General features: G+C 40.1%; 2 protein-coding genes and 1 pseudogene across 6 annotated transcripts in view; 2 read left to right on the top strand and 1 right to left on the bottom strand.

Annotated features, from left to right (window-relative positions):
* Window positions 1–27,061, top strand: part of VDAC2 (voltage dependent anion channel 2) — a 328,221-nt gene that overhangs the window by 21,757 nt on the left and 279,403 nt on the right. The gene's annotated exons all lie outside the window — the stretch shown is intronic.
* Window positions 1–27,061, top strand: part of KAT6B (lysine acetyltransferase 6B) — a 180,202-nt gene that overhangs the window by 23,049 nt on the left and 130,092 nt on the right. The window lies entirely within an intron of this gene.
* LOC102726785 (protein Largen pseudogene) lies at window positions 24,150–26,084 on the bottom strand (annotated as a pseudogene).

Raw genomic sequence — 27,061 nt, 5'->3', positions numbered from 1 at the left:
ACATGAGTTATTCCAGTTAGGCTGCTGGCGGCTTGTGAGGGGACCGGGAAAGGTAGGCAGTGAAGGGACCCAGGAATGTATTTCCCCCTTAACTTTGTATCAGAAAAGTTGAAAGAGTAGTACAATAAGCGCTGCATTTCTTTCACTTAGATTCACCAGTTGTTAACATTTTGATCCATTTGTTCTTTCTCTTCTGTGTATGTATACAAACACATACACATAGTCATAATTTTTGGCTGAACTGTTTGAAAATAAATGGCAGACGTTATGATGTTAAGATGCTATATTAAGTCATAATAATAATTATATACTGAGGAACATTTTCCTATATAACCACAATATTATTATTTCATGTAAGAAATTCAACAATGAAACAAGAGTGTTACCCAGTAGACCATATTTTCCCAAATGGTCCCAAAATGTCATTAATAACTTTTGTTTTTAATCTGTGATCCAGTTAAGGAGTGTGCATTGCATTTGGTTGTTGTATTTTTTTTTTTTTAAGATTTTATTTATTTGACAGAGACAGTGAGAGAGGGAACACAAGCGGGGGTGGGTGGGTGGGGGGAGTTGGAGAGGAAGAAGCAGGCTTCCCGCTGAGCAGGGAGCCCAATGCGGGGCTCAATCCCAGGACACCGGGATCATGACCTGAGCCGAAGGCAGACGCCCCCCGCGCCCAGGCGCCCCGGTTGTTAATATCTTTAATAGGGAATGGTTTTCCCTCTTTTTTTGCTTTTCACGTCAGTGGCTTTTTTTGTGGATTATTTTTTGATTATTTTTTTTACAATTTTAAAAAACCAATATATTTTTATTTGAGTATAAGTGACACATAATACATCAGTGACATTTTTGTCAAGTCTAGGACAGTTGTCTTATGGGATGTCCCAAAATTAGTGTTTATATGATTGTGTCCTCATGATCAGATTCGAGGTAAACCTTTTTGGCAAGAATACCACGTGGGTGATGTCATATCAGGAGATAAATCCTTTTAGGTTGTCTCGTTATGGTGGTGCTTATTTGATCAATTGACTAAGGTGCTGTTAGATATATCTTTGCCATGTGAATGGTGTGTATTAGTTTTTTCATTTGTGTGTATTAGTTTTCTGTTACTGCTGTAACACATTACCACAAACTTAGTGGCTTAAAACAATGCGTATTTATTGTCTTAACAGTTCTGTAGGTCAGAAGTCCAACATGGGCCTCACTGGGTTAAAATCAAAGTGTAGATAGGGAGCCTGTAGGGAAGAATGTGATTCCTCACCTTTTCCAGCTTCTGCATGCTGCCTGCACTCCTTGGCTCTGGCCATCTCCCTCATCTTCAAAACCAGAAGTGTTGCATCTCTCAGACCATTTTTCTGTAGTTGCATCTCTCTCTGACCACAACCTGGACAGCTTTTAAAGGATTCATGTGAGTAGATTGAGGCCATTTAGGTGTAATCCAGGATCATCTCCCCATCTCAAAGTCCTTAACTTAATCGTACCTGTAGGGTCATTTTGACATATAAGGTGACAGATTCACAGGTTTTTGGTATTAGGAAGTGGACAATATTGGGGGGGTGCTGCATTATTCTGCCTGCCACGCAGTGGTTTTGGTATCCTCACCTAAATTAGTTTTTACATTGGAGGTCGCAAATCTTTGAAGGTTTGGGGTTAAGATGTAATATGGTGTATAAATCTGCTTAGAAAAGAATGAATCACAGTTTATGGGGTTAAAGCTAGCTGAAGGCTGGGAGTCACGCAGCCTGAGCTCTAGGTCTGATGGTACATCCTGAATCATATCCATAAGAACAGGAACAGGGGCTACCTCCTGCTTCCACTTAGTGTTTCTTGACTCACAAGTTGAACTGAAGGATGGATTTGGCAGTTTTTAACAATAGGAGTTTGGATATCCAAACTGTTCCCTGAGAAGTGCATTTAAAGTTGTAGAGAAGGATCTTTCTTTAATTGCCCACAGAGTGCATGAAAAATATATATAAGACAATAAGATAGGCTCTTTGATGATATTTTAAATACTAAGTCTCATCAGAAGAATTTTATGTCTGTTATTTAAATTTGAATCCTCAATTAGAAAACTCTAAATAGGTTGAAAAGAAACTGACTTACTTAAAGAACAATATCATACTTACAATATTATGTCAATTTTATCTCAATAAAGTTGGAAAGTAAAATATGCAGGTGGATATATATGGTATTCTTTCAGTTCTTAGTAAAAACTCAGAAAAGATAAATATCAAATCAAGATTCACAAAGGCAGTTAACCTCAAGGATTCTTTTTCTTTCATTTCTTAGTGTTTTATTAGAATCTCCCATAGTAGCTGCACTTAGTTGCAATGTGTTGGAAATACTAACTGTTCCAGTTGTTAAAGAATAACTGTTTAGTTATCAGCCTGTGAATGTGCTCTCTAGAGCTGATAAAAAAGATGATCTTGTCATCTGATGAGCTCTGACCCTCTGTAAACCTTCTAACTTATCTCATTTTCCACCAGCTATTGAAATATAACGAGATGCCAACAGTTACATCCTCACAGAGCATTTATACCAACTTATAAAATTACCTCTTTATTGGAAAATTGTGTAATATCTTGATTTCAATTTAGCATGGCATGTTGGTTAGCAATAAATCTTACTGGGGTATGCACACGATCCTGCAGGCAGTTTGCAGAACATTGATCGGGTGCAAATCGTTTGCATTTTTCTAGCTTCTGAAACTTTCAGAGCAAAATGAAATAAACAGATACCACCAAGACCACCACTTTTTAGGTTGTTTTTAATCTGACACAGTAGACATCGCCATGAATCTTGCAGGAAGTACCTTGACTCTTCTAAAATTCATTATTTGTGTTTTTGACTATTTTAAAGTTCCCCATTTTGTCTGTGATATACAACAGAAGCAAAAGAACGCGGTTAAAACATGTACTTTTAATGTGTGCGTAATAAACAGTTCATATTAGATTGGATAGAGTGGAAGGCTCTATAGAAAACATGCAAGAAATTAATATTAAACGCTCAGTGCTTACTATGTACCAGGTAACATCTAAGTACTTATTATATACAAAATAATATCACATGAACTCTGAGAAGTACTGTTATTAACGGAATTTTGCAGATGAAGAAACAGGCCAGAGAAGGTACCTTTCCCAAGAGTGCACAGGAAGTGTTGGAGCTGGTGTTTTAATCTTGGCACACAGGTTGGAGTATAGCCACAGCATCACTTTCTAGGCTTCTCATTTACTTGGATGAAATCAACACATATCTATAGAATTCTAACATATAAAGCACTGTACGAGGCACTATAGAAATTACAAAATATAAACGATATTCAAATGGTAATTAAGATTATAGGTTGAAACATTCCAAGACATGCAGTGATATGATTCCTTCTCAAATGACCAGTGTGGAGTGTTCATTTACAGAGTGATTGAGATTACAGAGTAATTGAGCTCTTCTTTTCTATAGAAATTAATAATAACCACCACCATTTCGGGGCACCTGGGTGGCTCAGTCATTAAGCGTCTGCCTTTGGCTCAGGTCATGATCCCAGGGTCCTGGGATTGAGCCCTGCATCGAGCTCCTTGCTCAACGGGGACTCTGCTTCTCCCTCTCCCTCTGTCCCTGCTCGTGTGCACGTGCTCGCTCGCTCACTCTCTCTCAAGTAAATAAAAATAAAATCTTTAAAAAAAAAATAACCACCAACATTTCTGTATTGCTTACTGTGAGGCAGGTACTACTTAAAGTGCTTTAAATATAGTTAAGTTGCCTATGAGGTGGTACTTCTTTTCATTCTTAGTTTACAAAGGAGGGAATTGGGGCACATGGGCTTAAAGGACTTGCCCAAGGTCACAGAGCCGTTGTGTAGTGGAGCCAGGATTCAAACCCAGGCATCTTGGCTCTATAGTCTGTACACTTAACCACTATGCTATACTATCTCTTACTTGCCTTATGAAGAAAAACCTCTTTTAAAGGTATTAAAAAGAGTTATACAGGTTCCTATAAACTTGGACCTCTAAGTGCCTTTTTAGTGTTTATAATAGGGGTCATTGAAAAGACTTAAAATTTATAGTATGACATGACATAAGGTGGTTTTTCCCAAATGATGTTCTGAGGTAGAATGAAGTACTCTGTTTAAGATGTTCATGATGCTAATAATGTTCTGAGATTCCAAGCCCCTGAGAAGTTCTGATACTTAATTTCCTTAACCCTCAGTTTCCCAAGATGACTTGATGATGGGCCCTCCCCTCTCCCTTTCTCTTCATAACAGCCATTCACTTGTCTAGACATCTTTGCATTTGGTTGAAAGGAGTTTGGATTGTGCTGAAGTAAAGGTTATACAACTAATCTCTTTTCCCATATCTCCCAAATACACATCCCAAAGATTAACTGAAGTTGTAGTTTGTGGTTCAGAATAGAAAACCAAAAAGCATCACATTCATTTCTTGTCTACCATGAATTAATTCAGTAAACTGTTGTATGATTAATTCTTCAACTGAAGAATAAGATTTTAGAGTTGCAGGTGAACTTTAGGATCACAAAGTTCATGTGTTGTTTTTACAGATTTATTTATCCATTTTAGAGAGTGAGAGAGTGAGAGAGCGTGTGGGGGAGAGGCAGTGGGAGAGGGAGAGAGAGTCCCAAGCGGACTCTGCGCTGAGTGCGGAGCCTGATGCGGGGCTTGATCCCATGACCCCAAGATCATGACCCGAGGTGAAACCAAGAGTCAGACACTCAGCTGACTGTGCCACCCAGCTGACCCCAAGTTTATGTGTTTTAAGCTAAGGTCCAGAGACTGTTTCCAGGAGGTTGTGAACCTCTGAAATTTTATGCAAGTTGTTGGGCTTACATGCTTATGAGTATTTTTCTGGAGCTTCTCCCCTCTCCCCTCCTTCAACAAGTCATTTGACTCAGGCCAGTGGTTCCCAGACTTTGCTGCACATTTGAATCGTCTGAGAAGCATTTAAAAATTCTGAAGTCCAGATCACAGCCCACACCTGCTAAATCAATGTTGAGGGTGGAAGGCAGGTGTTAGAACTTCTTGAAAAGCTCCAGGTAATGCTAATGTGCAGCAGAAGTTTAGGAATCACTGCCCAAGGCTAACTTACTTTCTTTTTTTTTTTCTTTTTAAAAGATTTCATTTATTTATTTGACAGAGAGAGAGGGAACACAAGCAGGGGGAGTGGGAGAAGCATGCCTCCTGCCAAGCAGGGAGCCCGATGCGGGGCTCGATCCCAGAACCCTGAGATCATGACCTGAGCTGAAGGCAGTCGCTTAACCGACTGAGCCACCCAGGCGCCCCTAACTTTATTTTATAGATGTGTAAGAGTCTACACTGAGGTGATTGAGGAAATAGTCTAGATGTGTTAATTGGGTGAGGCCCCGGTTTTTGCTGAAAGGGATCTTATAGATCATTCTAAAGAAAAAGGCCCTGGAGCCAGAATGCTTAGTTCAGATCCTGACTTCTCTGCTGGCCAAGTCCATCCTGTGCCTCCGTTTCCTCAGCTGACAAATGGAGATAATACACAGACTGAATGGGGGTTGTTTGCTCCAACTACATAGCCCTCAGATATCGAGGTAGTGAGCTTTCCCTAGGCCATGATAGAAAGGGCCACTGAGCAGAGTCCAGGTTGTGGAAGGGGCAGCGTCCCTTCTGCTCGAGGGTGAAGTGTATCACCCTTATCACCTTCTAATGAAGACCTTCTTCCTACTGGATGCTTGCTCTACTCACATAGGCCACTAGTGGCTAAAATCCACATTTCTGTGTTGTTGCTTCCCCACTTCTTGTTATTTAAATAGTTAGAAAAAGAGTATGTTTTCAGAGTAACACATGTTCACTGGATAGACTTCGAAAAATCCAGAAAGGTTCAGGGGCGATACACCATGACTGCAGATTTCACTCCAAAGATAACTACTGTTAAAAACTTTGTATGTTCTTCTACTCTTTTTTTAACCCCTACATGTATATATTTGTTATATTTAAATAAAAAGAAGACTGTATTAGCTATATAATTTTTTTAAATTTTATTTTATTATGTTATGTTAATCACCATACGTGACATCATTAGTTTTTGATGTAGTGTTCCATGATTCATTGTTTGTGTATGATGCCCAGTGCTCCATGCAATATGTGCCCTCCTTAGTACCCATCACCAAGCTAACCCATCCCTCCACCCCCCTCCCCTCTAGAACCCTCAGTTTGTTTCTCAGAGTCCATAGTTTCTCATGGTTCGTCTCCCCCTCCGATTCCCCCCCTTCATTTTTCCCTACTATCTTTTTTTTTTTTTAACATATAATATTTGTTTCAGAGGTACAGGTCTGTGATTTCAACAGTCTTACACAATTCACAGCACTCACCATAGCACATACCCTCCCCAATGTCTATCACCCAGCCATCCCATCCCTCCCACCCCCCACCACTCCAGCAACCCTCTGTTTCCTGAGATTAAGAATTCCTCCCATCAGTGAGATCATGTGATACATGTCTTTCTCTGATTGACTTATTTCTTAACTATATGATTTTATATGTTGCTTTCTACATTTAAAGTCTGTTGTGAGCATCTTTCTATATTTTTGATTATCCTTTGCAGTGTGACTTTAAATGGCTGGAAGTATTTATGCTGACTTTGTTTTTCAACACATAGGATGTTCCTAACTGTTTCGCTATTACAGATAATACTGCTACTGAAAATCTGTGTATACAGAGGTAATTATTTTCCATAGGATAGATTATGGGAGGAGGTATACTGGGGCATAAACATGAATTGTTTTCCTAAGAGTTTTGGAACATAGTATCAATAAGTAGGCAGATTATGAGAGGCTTTGGGCCTCCACTTGGCTTCCTAGCCTCCCTTTTTATCTTGCTAATGTGGTAGAGGGAAAAGTGAACCCCTGTTACTTTCCTTTGTGTTTCTTTGATTACGAATAACTCGAACATGTTTTGTGTTTAATGGTCATTGTTCAATAACGGTATTGTGATTATCTCCCCATCCTTCTTCCTGTAGCCTGGAGGCAGCCATCTTCAACTCTTTAAACCGTATGTAGTAATTTCTTCTGGAAGGTAGAGTTCTGTATTTTTAAACAACATTCTTATAATGTTATTTCTTAAGTTTCAACTTTAGACATTTTCTGTTGAGTTCTTGCTGAGCGAAAATAAGGGTAAAGGTCTCTGGAGTGCCTGGGTGGCTCAGTGTTAGGAGTCTGCCTTCGGCTCGGGTCGTGATCCTGGGGTCCTGGGATCGAGTCCCATACCGGGCTCCCTGCTCCACAGGAAGCCTGCTTCTCCCTCCTCCACTCCCCCTGCTTGTGTTCCCTCTCTCACTGTGTCTGTCTCTGTCAAATAAATAAATAAAATCTTAAAAAAAAAAAGGTCTCTGATACACATATTCCCTTCCCTTTCCCATTGTCTTTCATCTCAGTGTTAAACCTTCATTTTTGCTTAGGTCAGTATTTGTATTCAGTATTTATATTTTTATAAGTATGCAAATATTACTCTGGTGGAGCCATGAAGTATACTGTATACTATTACCAATTTTTGTGATTTTTCTTGGTTATTTTTAGAATGTTCTTCTCCATCCTGAGTTCAGAGAAGGCATTTACTAGTATTTCCTTTTTGTTTGTTTGTCTTTGGTACTGTTATACTTCATTAAAATTGTAATTTTTCTTTTGGTAAATGGTGTAAGGATCTGTTTTTTGTTTGCTTTAATGGTGGACTGAATGTTTCAGTATCATATAATTTTTACTTTCCCCACTAATTTATGATGCCTTTAGAAAATTATATAGTAACTTTGTATCTATCAGAAATCTAAATCTCTCTTAATACAGTTTCACTTTTGCCTTTGAAAATTTTAATTAAGTTAACTTTCCAACTTCTTTTTCACTTAACCTTATTTAACCTGTGGAGGTCTCTGTCTCTAGTTTTACTTTGGAATGTCAGGGAGGAGGGTGGAAGACAGATGCAAGTGGCCTCCATGGTACAGTATTCCCATTTCCAAGGATTTCTGGAATAGATATATCCCTTGAAATCATTTTCCCTTAAAGGGGCAGTAGAGGGTCTTAGCTATCCCTATATGTCAGCCAGCCTGTTTCACTAACTTGCGATCATTTTGTGAAACTGAGCGTTCTGAAAAGGGTTTATTTTAGCTGATTAGCTATTGTAATGATGTAAAAGTGCATTTGTCAGAGATCCTTGCTGTATTAAATTTGACACCCTTAGAAGAGTGGTTTCTTGTTGGGCATGCCTTGAGCTGTTGCCTATCACACTCAGGCCCCTACCCTGCCGCCTGTTTCCAGCTACCTCATTCTCCTTAAGTGTTGCTCAAAGATTTACACTGGGCTGTAAATTTCCTAAATTTACTTTTTTTTTTTTTTTTTTTTTTACTGGTTTCTAATTTCATTCCATTGTGTCAGAGAACATCGTTTGTATGATTTCAGTCCTTTTTCATTGATTGAGGCTTGCTTAATGGCTTAACCTATGTTCTGTCCTGAAAAATGTTCCATGTGTACTTGAGAAGAAGGTGTATTCTGCTGTTGTTGACTGGAGACATCTATAGATGTCGATTAGACCTAGCTTGTTTGTAATGCTGTTCAAGGCTTCTGTTTCTTGATCTTCTACTTGATTGTTATTGAAAGTATAATATTGAATTGTCTGTTCTTTCAATATTGCCCATTTTTCTTAACCTATTTTGAAGCCCTGTTGTTAGGTGCATATCTATTTATAATTGCTATGTTTTCTTCATTTATTGACCCTTTCATAATTATACAATGTCCTTTTTTTTCCCTAAGGAAAAATTTTAAGATTTATTTATTTGAGAGAGAGGGGGGGGGTGGGGAGAGGAAGAGGGAGAGGGAGAGAGACTCTCAGACTCTACACTGACTGCAGAGTCTGACATGGGACTTGATCTCATGACCCTGAGATCATAACCTGAGCCAAAACCAAGAGTTGGACCAGACAGTTAACCGACTGCACCATCCAGGCACCCCTCTGGTAACAACTTTTATGTTAAAGTCTGTTTTCTGATATTAATGTAGCCATTACTGTTTGCATGATATGGCTTTTTCTATGATGTTAATGAATACTAGTCATAGTAAAGAGGCTTTGGGGGAATACTTCAGTATCTCCCCGTTAAACATGATGGGGGCTTACGCAGCTATTATGCTAAAGAAGTTTTATTAGGTATGGATTTTTAATTTTACCAAATATCTTTTCAGGTTTTATGGCGATACAATTTTTCTCCTTTAATCTTTCATATGATTAACTATAATAACCAATTTCCTAATATTTAACCAGCCTTGCTTTCTGAGTATGAATCCCACATGTTCATGGTATATTATTAATGAGTGACAGTCCTTTGAGTGTAAATTTTCCTGGCATATTTTAAAATTTCTGTCTTAATAAATATACCCCCAACATTTTATATACATGTCTATTCAGTAAAGAAGTGTTATTAGTAAGCTTATTCCCTGTTGCCAGTCCTTTTGTTATGCTTATATTAGGGGACCAGATTTTGTGTGTGTGTGTGCGTGCACGCGTGCGTGGATTGTGCATGGGCATGTTTGTGTGTGAGAGAGAGAAGGAGGGGGAGAAAGAGAGGGAGAGGGGAAGGGGGGGAAGAGAGTACAACATCATACAAGAGAGCTAAAACACCATCCTAGGTTTTAGAAGCTGTGATGGAATACATTGTAATGCATGGTATATCCAAATCTGTGTTGTAACAAACTATAATATATTTATAATTTAAGTATTTTTTACCATTAAATCAAAACCAGATGTCTTAATGGGTGATAATACTGAAGGCATACGTGTGCAGCATAATATGATTGAAAGAATATGGGCATTTTAAATTTAAAATTTGCAGTCTTGGACTTTTAAGAAGTTATAAAAGTAATACCTAATATGGGCGCCTGGGTGGCTCAGTCGTTAAGCATCTGCCTTCAGCTCAGGTCATGATCCCAGGGTCCTGGGATCGAGCCCCACATAGGGCTCCCTGCTTGGCGGGAAGCCTGCTTCTCCCCCTCCTACTCCCCCTGCTTGTGTTCCTGCTCTCGCTGTCTCTCTCTGTCAAATAAATAAATAAGATCTTAAAAAAAGAAAAGTAATACCTAATGTCAAAAATTTAATGTATAAAGTAAAAATTAAGAGTTGTTCTTCATTGACCCTGCATGTTCTTCCCCTAAAAGACAACCATAGTTAGTGATTTGTGTGTATTCTTCCAAGCCCTTTTAAAGCAGTTGTAAATAAATATTATATATACATTTGTATATATATTTTAACAAAAAATAGATTCATACTTTTGGTGGTTTTTTTGTTCTTTTGAAATTTGTTTTTTTAGGTATATAAGAAATGTATGAGTGCATTCTTCTTGGGGAAGTTCTAGTGATAGAAAGAAAACAGTGACCCATACAAACTCCCTGAGTTTGAGTCATCTCATCTGTAAAACAGGAAGAAAAAAATATTCTTCATGGGGCTGTCAATTAGGATTTAATGAGATGATGTATTTAAACCCCTAGCACGGTGTCTGTTCAGTAAAAGAGATGAGCTAGTTATTTTGAACATGTATCAGCTCTGGAATTTTTAATGAAGCACAATTTGGCATATAACTGTATGATCTGACAGTGATCTTTTGACTTACTTTTGTCTTCATTCAAGGCCCTGTAAAAAAGAAAAGGTCTTAGATATTTTCCTTCATAGCTTTGTGTGCTATCAATATGAGTTTAGTTTAATAGCAGAGGTCTTTTTTCCTTCTTTATTAATTATTTACATTATTCTTCCCCTCGTTCCCCTCAAGCTATTAATCAGTTCATTGTTTTCAAACCAAAATGTGCCTCCTTCACAATTTCTGCTAGCTTCATATACTGTCTGTATTAATTATATTCTTAATATTTTCTTTCAGATTGCCCCACTAAACAGGTGTAACAAATGAAATGCCACCGTGAACCTTGGTTTCTGGACCAGATATTGGGGGATAAGTAGATAATTTAAATTTGGACCAAATCTTAGGGGAAATTAAGGCATTGATATTCTTCATATAATAATGGCATTTTGGTTGTCTGAGATCATGTCCTTATAAGTTAGGGTATGCCTTCTGAAATATCTAATGGTGAAGTGTCATGCTGATGCAACTTACTTTTAAATGGTTCAACAACAGCTATGTGTGTATGTATGTATGAATAGAGTGGATCTAGGTGAAGGGTATACAAGCATTGATTGTACTACTTCAACTTTTCTGTAGGCTCGAAATTTTTTCAATATGTAAATTTGGAAAAATAAATGTAATTAGAATACTTACTAAAAATTAAATCACCTCACTTTCTTTACTTTAATAGATCTACTGAAAAAGGAAACTCTATTATTACCATTAGTAGAAAACAAGCATTCCTTGTCATAAATAGAAGGTAACTGTAAAATTTACTTTCAAAAGTTTTCTTAAAATGTGGCTGGATACTTTTTTCTGCCAAGGCTCTCAGCCTGAGGCCTGCTCTCTGAAAGGAACATTAGCAAACATTACAGAGGTGTTAAAGACATATTAACACCAAACTGAGACTTTCTCCTTGACTTAATGAGAGAGTATGAAAGAAAATTGAAAAGGGAACAGCTTTATCACTCTCTGTGATTCAGGTCACCTCAAAGCATCACCATGCTTGGGAAATACTGCCTCCATTGATATAAGTGTCGTGTGTTAGGGGGAAAATAAACTTCTATATTGAATTCTGTTTATAATGCTCTTCTGTGTTGATTATCATTATCATTTGGTAGTTTTGATCAGTACAGATGAATGTTTAGCTGAATGGTGGTATCCTGGCTAAAGGCAGATGTCAGGTTTTGCAGTCTAAATTGTCACTGGTTATTTGCTCTGAAGTTGCTCTTGTGGTTGGGGTTTTGCTGGTTCTTTTCTCCCTCCCTGTCTACCTCCTTCCCTCCTTTCCTTTTCTCTTTTTTTCTTTTCTTTTCTTTCTTTCTTTCTTTCTTTCTTTCTTTCTTTCTTTCTTTCTTTCTTTCTTTCTTTTCTTTCTTTCCTTTTTCTTCTTTCCTGCTATATTGTTCCTGCTGTTATTTGGAAGCCACTAGGTTGCTTTGCCTCTTGAACAATGAAAGGCTCCAGATCGAGTCTGCCTCACATTTTGTTATCCCAGTACAAGACTCAATTGAATAAAACATATTACCCATCTGGCCTGGAAATCTCAGTGGCACTCAAAATAACTTACTAACAAGTTGTTGGATCATGATATCTTGATTTTCTGAAAGTTCAGCTTCTTTTTAGCTGTTGCTAAGAGAAATTTCATTGACATGAGGGACACGAGGACATGTCTGCATGCTGCCAGTTGTTTTATAGGCATTTGGCTCTGCCGCCTTGCAGATGGTTAGACTCTGGGTGGTGGGTAAATGTGTGCTGATTATCTTATTGAATTAAGGTAACCTTTTGTCGTTCATTGAATTCTGCAGACCAGTTGGTCAGTGAGCAGCTGCTCTGTGTGGCTTGGTTTGAGTTTTGAAGTACACAAAGACTATCTTAAAGAGTGGTCAGTCTAATCCAGGTATTCAACAAAGCAATAGTGAGCGCCTTCTTCTCTTTTGACACTGTTTTCTGTTCTGAGGAAGTGAATAAACAAAAACGTTTTTACTTTTTGCTCAATTAACTAAATGATTAATGTTTTTTGTGTTTGGCCGAATGCTTCAGAATTTTTTTACCTGATGTTTTAAGTTGAAGAAAATACCCTAATATTTGATGTTAGAAGCATTCTAATTTAATGGCAGAGTCTGTGTTTGAAGATGCATGATAGAATGATAGACTGATGGAATTGTTGTTTTTTAAGTTTATTTTCACAAATAGTCTAGAAACTAAAGCATGCCTTAATGATGTCATTTCTTGGCAAATTCCAGCTGTGTAAATTACCCTATTTTTATATGGATTCTACCTCAATTGCTGGAAACTGTTTCAGGAGGCTTCTTCTTTTCTTTTTAGAGTAAATGTGGGGCTCGAACTCATGACCCCAAGATCAAGAGTTGCATGTTCTACTGACTCAACCAGTCAGCTGCCCCAGGAGGCTTCATTTTTAATAAAGGTGTCCTTAATTGTTTTTAGTAAATTGCTGAAATTTGGGGCTCATTTCTCCTTTAGGAGAATTTTTTCTTGGACTGATCTTTTTGGTTTTACTCAGGATACAGTGTAGGTGTCCTCAGAGAAAATGAATGCAGCCACTCATTGATTTACTTACTGTCAGAGAGAAATCATTTAATAGTGATTGGTGAGGAGCCATCTGATTTCTCTGGTTTGCTCATCTGTTGGGCCTAGGAGACTTTTGATTCAGAGCCCACTTTCTCATTTGGATTGATACGCGAGTGATGATCATAATGCCTATCAACATTTAGTAAGCACATATTCTGTGCTGGGCACTGGACTGAACTCTCTATGTTCTTTCGTTCTATCCTCAGTAACTTTATGAGGCAGGTCTTATTAGCTCCATCTCAGAGATGACAAAACAGCCTCCCAGGGGAGGGTAAGTAACTTGTCCAGTATCACACAGCTAATTAGAGCCTGGGCCATATTGGAGTCCAAGGTTCTTAGCCTCCAAGGCTCATATTCTGTTCTGCCCTGCTGTTGTTGTTTTAAAGATTTATATACGTATTTGAGAGAGAGAGAGAGAGAGGTGGTGGGGGGTGGGCAGAGGGAGAGGGAGAGAGAGAATCTCAAACAGACTCCCCACTGAGCTGAAATTAGGATGCTCAACTGACTGAACCACCCAGGCGCCCCTGCCCTACTGTTGTTTTAATGAAGATCAGTGTTGTTACTGAGCTAGTTTTTTGGTCAAGCTTAAACTGAAAGTTCTCTTTTAGGGTTTCAGATTCTGTGTCGATGCTTGTCACAATTATGATAAAAATAATATAACAGGTTGTATTAAAAAACTTTTTTGAAGTGTGAACACTGTCCATAATCTTAGCACCCTAACACAACTATTTTGTTTTTGGTTTTCTCTTCCAGATTTGTCTATGTGCATGTCCTTTTCCATAACTATAATCAGAGCATATCTGCAACTGTCTTCTGCTTTTGAAAAAACACTTATTTCATAAATATTTTCCATTTTATTTTATTTCTAGAGTTTATTTATTTAAGTAATCTCTGTACCCAACATGGGGCTCAAACTCACGACCCCGAGATCAAGAGTCACATGCTCTTCCGACTGAGCCAGCCAGGTGCGCCAGTATTTTCCATTTTAAATGTCATTCTTTAAAAAGGCTTTTCCTAATCTTTTGAACCTCCCATCTAAATGAAGTCTCTTTAGTAAGTCCAAGGACGTGCCCTATACTTTTTCTTATTAGCCCTTTTTATTGTCTATAATTATGTATTTATTTGTCTCGTTACTTTTTAACTTTAGTCGTCCCCTCCAGATGGAAAAGCTCCACAAACACAGAGACCTTATCTCTTTGCTCACCTTTGTTGAATGAGTGCAAGTAGTTACATTATTTATTAGCCAAAATTAGGTTTCCGTTTGTCTCTTAACTCCAGCACAGAAACACACAATCTGTCCAGAAACTGTTGGACAGATTTTCACCAAACTTGGAGGGTTTATGGAGAGTGTGTTTAGGATGATCAGGAGACATGTGTCATATGTTTCCTGATCCTGTGTTAGAGGTACTATAGAGACATTTTAAATGTGAGACCTAAATTGAAAGTCCTAAGGGCAGGTTATTGGAATGGTAGACCTTGGTTTGCATATCACAGTTGAAAGCTTCTCACTTGGAGGATGAGAAGCAGCAAGAATGTATTTAATGATGACCAGCGGATCTCCCTATCAGATACCAGCCAGTTTCAAATAGATCCATTTGATCTCTTCATTTTCATTTTGCTTGTTTGAACTTAAATTATCTATTGAAAGAGATTATTTTAATTGCCATTTCTCTCCCGCGAAACACTTTTATGAGCTAATGAAACAAATTAAACAATTGCAAATGTTTGTAGTATAAAAGACATTAGGATTTGTCACTATTTGAGACTAGAATTTGGTTGAAGGAAGAGACTGTGTTACACGTAACCCTGTGGGATATATAGTGATTCGGAAGGTCTAAAATAAATCAGATACTTCAGGTGTGTAAGAAAGCTAACTGCCTGGAATTATAAAAATCTTACTAGGATAATGTGTACATATCTGCAGATGGAAAAAAAATAGGAAGAGTCAAATTAAAACAAAGTCATATTTAATATTTGACATTTAAAAGAATAGTTTTGAATTGAGGGGGTGGAAGATCAGCGTTTGAATCTTTGGAGAACAAATGGAAACAGGAGTTAATTTCAATCACCCCTCACTTTAATTCTGCAGGCTTTGTACCATGTACCCTCTGCTGCCAAGGTCTGCTTATTTCTTCTGTAAGCTCATCCTTCTCCTCCTGCCCCCGTGGAGTTTTCCACAGTCCGTCCTCTCTCCTTTGTACTGCCCCATGCCATGATCCGCGTAGCAAATACTATATATATATTCTTTGTGTATTTTGGATGCTGACACTTTGTCAGATATGTCATTTGCAAATATCTTCTCCCATTCAGTAAGTTCCCTTTAGTTGTTGTTTCCTTTGCTGTGCAGAAGCTTTTTATTTTGATGAAGTCTCAATATTTTATTTTTGCTTTTGTTTCCCTTGCCTCAGGATACCTATCTAGAAAAAAGTTGCTAGGGCTGATGTTAGAGAAGGTACTGCCTGTACTCTCTTCTAGGATTTTTATGGTTTTAGGTCTCATATTTAGCTCTTTAATCATTTTGAACTTATTTTTGTCAATGGTATAAGAAAGTGCTCCACTTTCGTTCTTTTGCTTGTAGCTGTCCAGTTTTCCCAACACCATGTGTTAAAGAGCCTGTCTTTTCCCATTGGATATTCTTTCCTGCTTTGTTGAAGATTAATTGGCCATATAATTGTGAGTTTATTTCTGGGTTTTCTATTCTGTTCCATTGATTTATGTGTCTGTTTTTATGCCAGTACCGTACTGTTTTGATTACTACAGCTTTGTAATATAACTTGAAGTCTGGAATTGAGATGCCTCCAGCTTTGCTTTTCTTTTTCAAGATTGCTTTTGCTATTCAGGGTCATTTGTGTTCCATGCAAATTTTAGGATTCTGTGAAAAATGCTGTTGGTATTTTGATAGGGATCACATTATATCTATAGATTGCTTTGGGTAGTATGAACATTTTAACAATATTTCTTCTTCCAATCTGTGAGCATGGAATGTCTTTCCATTTTTTTGTGTCGTCTTCTATTTCTTTCATCAGTGTTTTACAGTTTTTAGAGTATAGGTCTTTCACCCTTTTGGTTAGGTTTGTCCCTAGGTATCTTACTATTTTTGGTGCACTTGTAAATGGATTTGTTTTTTTAATTTCTCTTGCTGCTTCATTATTGGTGTATAGAAATGCAGCAGATTTCTGTAGATTAATTTTGTATCCTGTGACTTTACTGAATTTGTTTATCAGCTCTAGCAGTATTTTGGTGGTCTTTCAGATTTTCTGTATATGGTATCAGGTCATCTGCAAATAGTGAAAGTTTTACTTCTTAATGATTTCAGTGCCTTTATTTCTTTTGTTGTCTGATTGCTGGGGCTAGGACTTCAAATATGGTATTGAATAAATGGTTTGACGGGACATCCTTGTCTTGTTCCTGACCTTAGGGGTAAAGCTCTCAGTTTTTCCCCATTAAGGATGATGTTAGTTGTGGGTTTTTCATATATGGCCTTAATTATGTTGAGGTATGTTCCCTCTAAACCTACTTTGTTGACGGTTTTTATCACGAGTGGATGTTGTACTTTGTCAAATGCTTTTTCGGCAGATAGAGACTATGTCTTAAACTTACTTTTATCATCCACGTTGCCTACCACAGGAACATGCTTGATTCAATTTTTTAAAACATTATAGAATCTCAAGAGTTGAAAGAGACCTTATGGGCCACGTAGCTGAACCCCTGCTTGAATTGCTTCTGCACAGTCCTCACAAATGGTCATGGAGCCTCTGCTGAAATGTTGCAAGGTTGGGAGCCCCAGAAGCAGCTTTTGTCTTTAGGGTGTGTTATTGTCTACTTGTATATTTGGAGCTGCTCTCTGCTCTGGGTCCAAATAGGGCTGGAGGGAGAAGGGAGAAGGGAACTACTGAGTATCTAGACGTGCCAGACACAGTCCTGGACATTTCACTTACTGGGTTTGTGTGCGTGTGTGTATTTTTAGTTTTTTATTATAATTCCAGTGTATTTAACATACAGTGTTAACATCTGTTTCAAGTGTACAGTATAGTGATTCCAACAATTTTGTATATTACCCAGTGCTCATTATGATAGGTGTTTAGGTTGCCTTTTTTTTTTTTTTTAAGGAAGCAAGAGCACCTGTGAGCAGGGTGAGGGGTGGGGAGGGGCAGAGGGAGAGAGAGAATGTTAGGTAGGTGCAGCCCAGTGTAGGGAAATCAAGAGTCGGATGCTTAACCAACTGAGCCACCCAGGCACCCTGGTGTTTAGGTTACTTTTAATAAGGGATAATTTACTTCCTCCTCACTTCTGTTCAGGAGCCAATTTTCATTTTAGGTTGAAAGGGCCTGCTACTCACTCTCTTGTAGCACCCTCACCTCTCAGATGAACTACGGAATGGACATTGTCCTCACTAAACATATGAGGAAATTGGGGCCCAGAGAGTTACGGTCACACAGGTAGGAGTCAAACCCCATCTTCTGACCGCAGAGCTAGTCCGTTTTTTTATACCACTGTGAGCTTTTCTTTCAAGCTGAGCATGTGTATCTTTCCAGCACTGTGAACCTCCTTGTTCTGGAATGCTAAACCATCTTGGTCTTACTCATTGTGGTAACCTTCACAGTGCTCATCTTAGGGTGGGTGTTAATGTTGAATGCTTCCCAGTTGTGACTACATACTGTACTGTCTTTCCTGTGGAAGAGAAGGGGTCTTGCTGACTGTATCTGTCAGTGTGCAGTCTTACCCAGGGATGTCATTGACATATGGCCACTCCTCTTTTTTAGCAGTTTATTAATTCTTACCTCTATTTATTGAGTGCATACTCTGAGCCAAGCGCTCTGTCTCTGTTCTCAGAGACACGCCTGCTTTCATGGAATTTATATTCTACTGGGACAGGTGACAATAAGCAAATAAACCAACAAGGTAATTACAGACTGTGTTAAGTGACAGACGGAAATCATGAGTCAAGGGAGAGAGAAAAAATACCAAGGAGTGAGGCTGTAGACATCATGCTCTGGAAAGTTCCCAAGGAGAGATGAAAGGATGAGAAGGGGTCACCTGTGGGAAGAGCTGACGAGCTCAGGAGAGAAGGCTTCAGTACTTGTGTTTGAGGAAGAAAAAGGCATCTTATGTGGCTAAAGCAGAGAGTTTAAAGCTGGGGAACAATACAATTCAATTTGTGTTTTTAACATCACTGAGACACATGACAAATGTGTGTTTCTGGATTGGGAAAAGAAAGTTGCTTTAAAGGACAGTATTAGGACAAATGGCAGCATTTGACATGCACCAAATATTAGATGACAGTATTATATCAGTGTTAAATTTCTTGAATTTGATAATCCATTGTGGTTGTGAAGAGAATGTCCTTATTCTTAAGAGGGGTGAAGGGTCATGATCTCTGCAGTTTATTCTCAAATGGTTCAGGATAAAACAGGAGGAATCAAAGATGGCAAATTGTTAAGGGCATATGTGTGTTTATTGTAATGTTACATTCTTGCAACTTTTCTGTAGGGTTGAAAGTTTTTCAAAATAAAACTTTAAAGGTCACCGAGGCTGCTGTGTGTGGGAGAAGTTATGCGGGCGAAGTTAGGCAGGCCGGCCAGCAAGGAGGCTGTTGGGATGATGGCTGCATGCACTGGGGTGTCACAGTGGAGAGGGAGAGAGGAGGACAGGTGGGAAGTGTGTTTTGGAGGTGGAACTGACAGAGCTTGCCGGTGGAGTGGATGTGGTGGCCAACGAGAAGAGGGGGACATAGAGGTTGCCCCTGGGGGCTCCCTGATGGTTATAAACTGAATTCCAGTAGCTTTCACCCCCAGTCTGTTTTACTCCAGTCAGCCCCTCTATGGGTAGTTAACACAGGGATTTATTTCACAGGTGAGGGGAGGCTCAGGGAGGAGAAGTGACTCATTTGAAGTCAGCAGATAGAGGCAGAAAATTTACTTTTTTTTAAAGATAATTTATTTTCTTTACCCAGAAAACCCAAATACAAGCATGGGATTAGTGCTCTTCAAACTGAATTCTTTCCCATTAGGTGGTTGTGAAATCAATGTAGTGAATGGCTACTTTATCATCAAACAAACAAACTAACTGAATAAACAGCATGTCCCATGTAAGAAAGGATAAGTAAGGTCTCATGGAACTTTAGTTAAATACGTATATGTGTATATACTAGGTCATCAGATAAAATGTATTTTTTACTTTGAGTTACAGTCTAAAGTTGGAAAGCCATGCAGAGGATTATTGTAAACAGAGGTCTTACAGTTCCCATGGGAATAAGAAAGCAAAAGACAAACTCACTTGGGTGGCTACTGTTGGCTGTCTTGTGTTGTTTATTTCTTTAATGATTGATGGGCTATAAGTCAGTGTTTTCTTAGTTGACTTTGTAGTCATCCTTTACTTTCAGTCTTAAGGTCAACAAATATTGAGTGCTTGCTGTGTGCCAGACATTGTTCTCAGCAGTAGATATGAGCAGGACAGACATGACCCTCAAGGAGCTTACATTTAACTATGTCACCGAGTAAAACCATAATATTCCTTAAGCTGTATTAAGCGATAGGTGCTCTGAGGATTCGGTAGGACTGGTCTGGGAAGGTGACACTTGAGCTCAGACCTGAGTGAAACTGAAGATACTGCTTTGCCTCAGGGAAGGCAGTGTCTCAAGCAGGAGCCCCAGCCCAGGTCAAAAGCCGTGAGTTGGAATTAAGCCACAGGGTGTTAGAAGGACAGAAAGATGGCCTTTGAAACTGTACTGTGGGGATCCGGGGAGAGTGGAGGGAGAGGAGGTCAGATTTGAGATATATTTTGGAGATAAAGCCAACAGGACTTAATAATGGATTGGATGTAGGATACAGAGGGAAGGACTTAAGGATGAATCTGGGTTGGTAATGGTGCTGTTTACTGGTAGGGAGGGCTGGAGGCTGATAGAGAAATGTGATTTGAGAGAAAAATAATCTGTAGTTCTGTATCTGGCCATGAAGTTGAGAGTCCTCTTGGACATCCATATAGAGACTCAGTGTGGTCAGTTTGATAGCCGGGATCTTGAGTAGAGGTGTGAACTAGAACTACAAATTTGAAACCCATGAATGTATAGCTGGAATGGGGCTGATGAGCTTAACCAAGCTTACCTGGGGAAAGTGTAGATCGAAGAGCAGAGGCCTGAGCCAGATTCCCAGGACAGGTAAGAGAAAGGAGCACCAGTGACAAAGGAGGAACCCCATGTGGGAGCCTAGAGAAGGTGTTTGGGGTGGGGGGGCTCTTAATATCAATTTATGTAGAGTTGACTCCCTACTTTTGAGCTCTGGACCTACTTATCTTGAGAATCCACTCCTCTGTGTAAGATACATGTGTTTTTAATTTTAAAATGTTTTATTTAACAAATTGGTGATAATAGTACTCATATCACAGAGCTGTAGATTAGTTAATACACAGAGAGTGCTTCAAACGGTCCCTGGCACATAGTAAGAATTCAGTCACTGTGAGTTGTTTGTGGCAGTGGTTCTTATTATAAGAAATCAATTCAGGCCTAAGGTCTAGATTCCAGATTAGTAGAGAAGAAAGATAGTAGTAGTGCTAGCTATTCATCTGAATGTGTTATGTGATAATCAATTTTGTTTAGCTGGTTCCCTGAGTAGCATATTAAAGCAATCTTGAACAATGAGGGGACCTTGTTACTAGATTGCCATTAAGTGGTGATAGTAAGTAACCCTAAAAACAAAGTGATAGAAAATGGTCTCCTTTTTCTAAAACATTTAATTTGCTGTTTCTTCATCACATATCATCCTTTGTTACTTTCAAGGTCAGGGGGAGATGATTCTTCACACAAATTATCATCTGAAGCAGCTTGTTTATAATTGACAAATGAACTCTCTTTTCCTTCCCAGGAGGAACTTGTTAAAACCAATAAAGTTCAAAATTCTAATTCCCGTTCCTTACTAGTGTGCACCATTTTATTCATCTCGAATAAACATACAACCTCAAGCATCCTACTAGGCAAATAGATTCCTTTTTAATTAGTGGCTCTATACACAGAATTTTGTCATCGTGAAATTTATAAACCAAAAGGGAACAAATATTTACACTTGCAACTTCATGTCAACATTGCTCTGAAATGTAAATGTATCTCCCATGTTTCTGCTATGGCAGTAGGAAAATAAGCTTCAACTTCTTAGGAGAGTGTCTGCTCTGTTAGGTAGGGAATGTGGAAGATCTATATAAGTGTTCCTTCTTTGTGACTGGCATTACTTTTTTTCACACGAAGACTTGTTTTTTTTTTTAAAAGCTCACTTCTTACTGTTTTTTGTAGTACTGTTTTGTGGCATCTCTTAAGTACCAAGACAGAATTTTATTTTGAGGAGTTATTGCTTTTGTAGTTATCATACAGAATTATTTCTCAATTTAAGTAGACCTTTTATTCCAAGGCAAAATTAAGCCAACCACAAGTGTTTCTGGGAACAGAATAATGTAGAGCTAAGGCTTTGTGTGTCAGTATGGGCTGTCTAATGCTGTATAAAGGAAGATTTTAAATGATGCCTAAATATGTAATGGTTTAAAGATCCCAATTAAAATGAAAGAGCTAGTTAAAATGCATTGGGAAATAATTTAGAAAAGGGGGGATGATTTTGCCAAGATTTCAGAGATAAATAATTTTTTTCAAGGCTTTAGTGCAGTTTTGATCAAGCTGCATTAAGTGGCTCTGCCTAATTTCAGCCATTACATGATGGTTATACTTTGCCTGCATCCCAAAATGATTTTAGGTCCCTAAGGTTATTAAAATATATTTAGTATACTAATCTGTTTTTCAAGGCATCAAAAATAAGCTGAAGGAACAGATAAACCCTGTGTCTAGAATGAATTAATTTAGTTCTAAATATCCTAGAAGCTAAGGAGAAAAGAGGGTGATGTGGTTTTTAAGATTTTCATCCTCAGACAGGGAAGCATAGAAGAGAGAATTTTCCCCCTGATTTTTCTGAATTTAAAGGCAATTTATTTTGGATTCTAATCCTATATAGTCAACAATGAGTAACACCATTGACAGTCTTTCTTCCTACTCTTCTCTCTCCTCTTCCCCGAAAGGGAAATACCTGATTGTAAAAATAACGTGTGCTGTTTATATAAAAATTTCAGACAAGTCAGAAATACATGTATTGAAGTTTCCTTGAATGATGCTATTTCTCAGTTCACAGAAGGGGGTGACAGTAAATCATTACTCAATGGAGGTGTGTTTGTTTTATTTATTTACTCATTCATTTAATTTTAATTAGGCTCCATGCACAACATGGTGTTTGAACTCATGACCCTGAGAATAAGAGTCTCATGCCCTACAGACTGAACTAGCCAGGTGCCCCAATGGAGACATTTTTGTAAGGGGTTTTGATAATAAGTTTAGCAGACATTTATTGGGCGTCTCAGATTCGCTCGTGTTAGGAATATAGAAATGAGTAAGAGAACTCTTTCCCTTAAAAGGATTCATGGGGTTCACTTACAGTCAGTATTTCATCTGATATTCCATATTTATTCACTGAGTACCAATATGGGTATGGTAGGGTGTTCAGCTGGGGTCTAGTAGGGTGGGTGCATCAGTAACAAACCATACAGCTAATGCTAATGTGTACTGAGTGCCTGAGTTTGTAGTGAACGAATTACCTTGAGAGCACAAAGGAGGAGAATTTTGTTTTGTGGGGGAAGGCTTTGCAGAGGGAGGAACTTTTAGGTTGCAAGTTAGTATCAAAGTGCACCAGATAGCCCCAAAGTGGGAGGGCATTCTAGGCAGAGGGAACAGCAAGCCCAGAGTTTTGGAGGTGTGATCCAGATTGCATGTATGAGCAATGGTAAGTAGCGGACGGCGGAGCAGTGTATGGCTCAGGGAAGTGTGTGGGAGATGAAGCTGTGAAGATGGTAGAGTTGTGTCCAGGAAAAAAAAAAATTGGACCTTACTCTGTAAGTGGGCTTTTAAGAAGAGGAGGAAAGATTTATGTTTTAGGTACAAAACAGGTAGAAGCATGAAACATCGATTGTGGGATGGGGGATTGAGATGCTAAGTGAGGTAAGGGAGAACCGCTGTAGAGCAGTATCTGCGTGGGTTGAGAGGATGGATCAAAATGCAGACACGTTTCTAATTTAAATTGTGTGGGATGAGATCCAGGAGTCCGTGAGGGATGATGGTTGCGGAGGAGAGAACCGGTCTCTGGGAATACCGACATTCAAGGAGTAGTCGAGGAAGGGGGCCTGTTCGTTTTACTTCTCATTTTGTTCCCTTTAAGTAATAATTGTATTGGTAAGTATCTTTTTTAAAAATTAATTTTTAGGGGCGCCTGGGTGGCTCAGATGGTTAAGCGTCTGCCTTCGGCTCAGGTCATGATCCCGGGGTCCTGGGATCGAGTCCCACATCGGGCTCCCGGCTCAGCAGGGAGCCTGCTTCTCCCTCTGACCCTCTCCCCTCTCATGCTGTTTCTCTCTCGCTCGCTCTCTAAAAAATAAATAAAATCTTTAAAAAAAATTAATTTTTATTAAATATGAAAATTGCTACTCTCTCGGCCTGTTTCAGGGACCAAACCCACGATGTTGGCGTACCTGCCACATTCTAACTGAGCTAACTGGACACCAGCTAGCCCTCTGTGTCAGTAAATATCTTAACAGAAATTTTACTTCTAACCACATGATACCTCATTATCTAATACATACAGATCTTTAAGTCTTTAAGAGTAAATCCTCTTTACAGTACAATCAAACTTGTCTAAAAAGCTTTTTTTTTTTTTTTAAGAAATCATGATGAAGTTTTATGTACCACTGTGTAGCCTCCACATGCCCTCTCCTCATTTAGACTGAGTGATGAACCTTTCAGGGCTTTCTAGTCCATGCACCGCATCCCTGGGCCAGAGGCAGGGGAAGTCTTTGGGCTGATGCTAGATTTGGATACTGGCTCCTCCACCTTTGAACTCTAACTTTGGGCCTTCTACTTTATCTTGAAGTCACAGTCTTCTCATCTGCAAAGTGGAAAGATTAATATCTATCGAAGCTTCAAAAGAAAAGCATTTGTTGGTTCAAACCAGAATATCTCCAAGAAACTACCTGACATTTTGAAGAGGCCGTTTTGTGATTCACACCCGTTTCCTGACCATGGAAAACAAACTATTCACCTTTCAGCTTTTAAAAAATTACCCAGATGTATACCCAGCAAACACCCCTACCCCTTTCTGACCCAAGCCTTATTCATCCCTGAGCCTCCCCCCCCCCCCCGCCTTGTTTTCCTTGGTAAAATATACATACCTGCTGGGAAAAAAAAAAAAAAGAACAGTTTACTCTTTTGTTTACTATGAGTACCTTTAAGCCAGTAGTGGCCTGCTGACTCTTTTTTTTTTTTTTTCTAAGATTTTATTTATTTATTTGACAGAGAGAGACACAGCGAGAGAGGGAACACAAGCAGGGGGAGTGGGAGAGGGAGAAGCAGGCTTCCCTCTGAACAGGGAGCCCGACGCGGGGCTCCATCCCAGGACCCCGGGATCATGACCTGAGCCGAAGGCAGACGCTTAACGACTGAGCCACCCAGGCACCCCGGCCTGCTGACTCTTAAAAAGTCTCACAATTGGGGCGCCTGGGTGGCTCAGTTGGTTAAGCGACTGCCTTCAGCTCAGGTCATGATCCTGGAGTCCCAGGATCGAGTCCCACATCAGGCTCCCTGCTCAGCAGGGAGTCTGCTTCTCCCTCTGACCCTCCTCCCTCTCATGCTCTCTCTCATTCTCTCTCGCAAATAAATAAAATCTTAAAAAAAAAAAAAGTCTCAATTAATGTAAGTTAGGGATATGTTCACCTCAGATAATGGGGAGCTTCGGTGGAGATTGAACACGTGGGAGTTCTTTGTCTCTTTTCTTTTTAAAATATATTTAGGCTTTTTATTGCTTGAGTAGAAAGTGCTCATTACTTATTATTTTATGTTTATAATATAGAAATAAAAAAAAAACCAAAAGGTTTTGGAAATGGCATACATCGCACTGTTGTGGTTGATTTCCTCAAGATTGTCTTCTGTGGTTTTGGTGCAGTGGGAGGAGGCACAGTTGCAGGTCTGAGAGGGGGGAAACACTGATTCCCAGCCCCCCCCCCCCCCCCCCCCATTTTCCAGTGGAAAAGGAGGGAGGGAGTGGAGGGGGGGGGTCTACCTGAGGAAGCTTTTCCGGTGGGTGGACAGGTTCACTGTGTAAATGGACCTCCCTGTTATTTATGTTATACCGGGTGTCACAGTCGGGACAGTAGCCATGGTACTGCACTTTTTCATTAAACCGAACTCGTTCCCGAGGCCCTGCCTGGGGGCACCTGTCTTTTTCAGGTCTGTGCTTCAGAGGCCGCCCGGGAGCCTTGTCCAAGGTACCAGCGGGTATGCAGCAGACGTCTCCATTTGGAATTTTGTTGGGTGCCCCGGGGAAGCCTCCATTTCGCAGGAGGGTGCCATTCGTCTTCACGGGATTGACCGTCGGCGCCCCTCTCCGGGGGTCTTCACACTTCACAGGGGTCACCCGCGGGGGAGGCGGCGGAGGGTTTGGCTTTCTCAGGACGGTGAGGATAGCAAATGGGTGTACTGGGGGCTTGATGAGGGATGCGTGGGCCTGCACTTTGATCTTCTCGGTGCTGGAGGCCGTTGTGCCGCTGGAGCTACCATTCAGGGTGTCTGTTTCGGAGCTCTCGGTCATCTCATCCTCCAGCTGCAGGTCGGAGGTCAGGGTATCAATCTGGTCAACCACCTCAAGTTCCTTGGCCACGTCCTTCAGGTCGCCCAGGACTAATTCTAGATCCTCCACGATGATCTTGATCTGTTCCTTCACCTTGGTTTTGGAGGCTGCCGGCGGTCCCTCGGCTGGAGAGGACGAGGAGGGGGTCGGTCCCCTTGGACTTGGCTGACATTCTCTGGGGGCAGGGGAGGCAGGTGAGCGGAGGCTGCTGCGCGCCCCTGTCCCTGGCGCTGCTGCGGCCGCTGCCGCCCCGATCCCCCCACATCTTGGACGCTCCCTGGGCAGCGGCGGGTGGCTGCGCTCTGCGCTCGGCGCTCGGCTAGGCGGCCGCACCGTGATGCCGCCAATTCCCCCAGACACTGCGCTCGGCGCGGGGCTGCAGACGGGGCGAGCAGCGCGCCTGCGCCTCCTCCCGCCCGAGTCCTTTGTCTCTTGCAGCAGTCTTGAGGAGGAACTCCGAGGCTGCAACAGTGCCGTCCAGACTCAGGGCCTTTGCATGTCTCTGCTTCAACATCTTTAGCATAGAGGTTTTTCTCATGCTCATCTCCTTCTCACAAAGTAAATTCTTTTTTTTTTTTTTAAGATTTTATTTATTTGAGAGAGAGAGACAGAGAAGGGGAAAGGGAGCATGAGCAGGGGGAGGGGCAGAGGGCAAAGCAGACTCCCTGCTGAGCAGGAAGCCTGACCAGGACTGGATCCCAGGTCCCTGGGATCATATGACTTGAGCCGAAGGCAGATGCTTAACCAACTGAGCCACCCAGGCACTCTTCTCACAAAGTAACTTCTTTGTGTTTAGGCATCAGTTCTTTGTTCCAGCAGGAACAGAGGGAATGGGCCAAGGGTAACAGCAAAAGCTTTCTCCTGGTGAGGCTTTTCCTTACTCAGGAAATAAGGCAGCCCCCTTCCCACCAGGGGCTTCTTATTTCATTATCCTGAGCTGAGTCACATGGCCATCCCTTAGCTGCAGGTAGTCAGGGAGGTCAAGAATTTAGCTTTCCAGTCTTTTTGGTTAGAATGCAAAGGAGAAGGTGGTGGGAGTGGGTTTATATCAGTCTACATAGTATCTACATAGTATCTACTCTTCTTAGGGCAATATTATCTTGGTATAGTTACCAACTTCTGGATCTTATTGGGAGTGACGGGTGTCCT

The sequence above is a fragment of the Leptonychotes weddellii genome, chromosome 6 (assembly GCF_054177405.1).
Source record: "Leptonychotes weddellii isolate Sample4059 chromosome 6, ASM5417740v2, whole genome shotgun sequence".
Taxonomy (NCBI): Eukaryota; Metazoa; Chordata; class Mammalia; order Carnivora; family Phocidae; genus Leptonychotes; species Leptonychotes weddellii.
The sequence above is the reverse complement of the archived record's forward strand: the minus strand, read 5'-3'. Positions and strand labels throughout refer to the sequence as shown.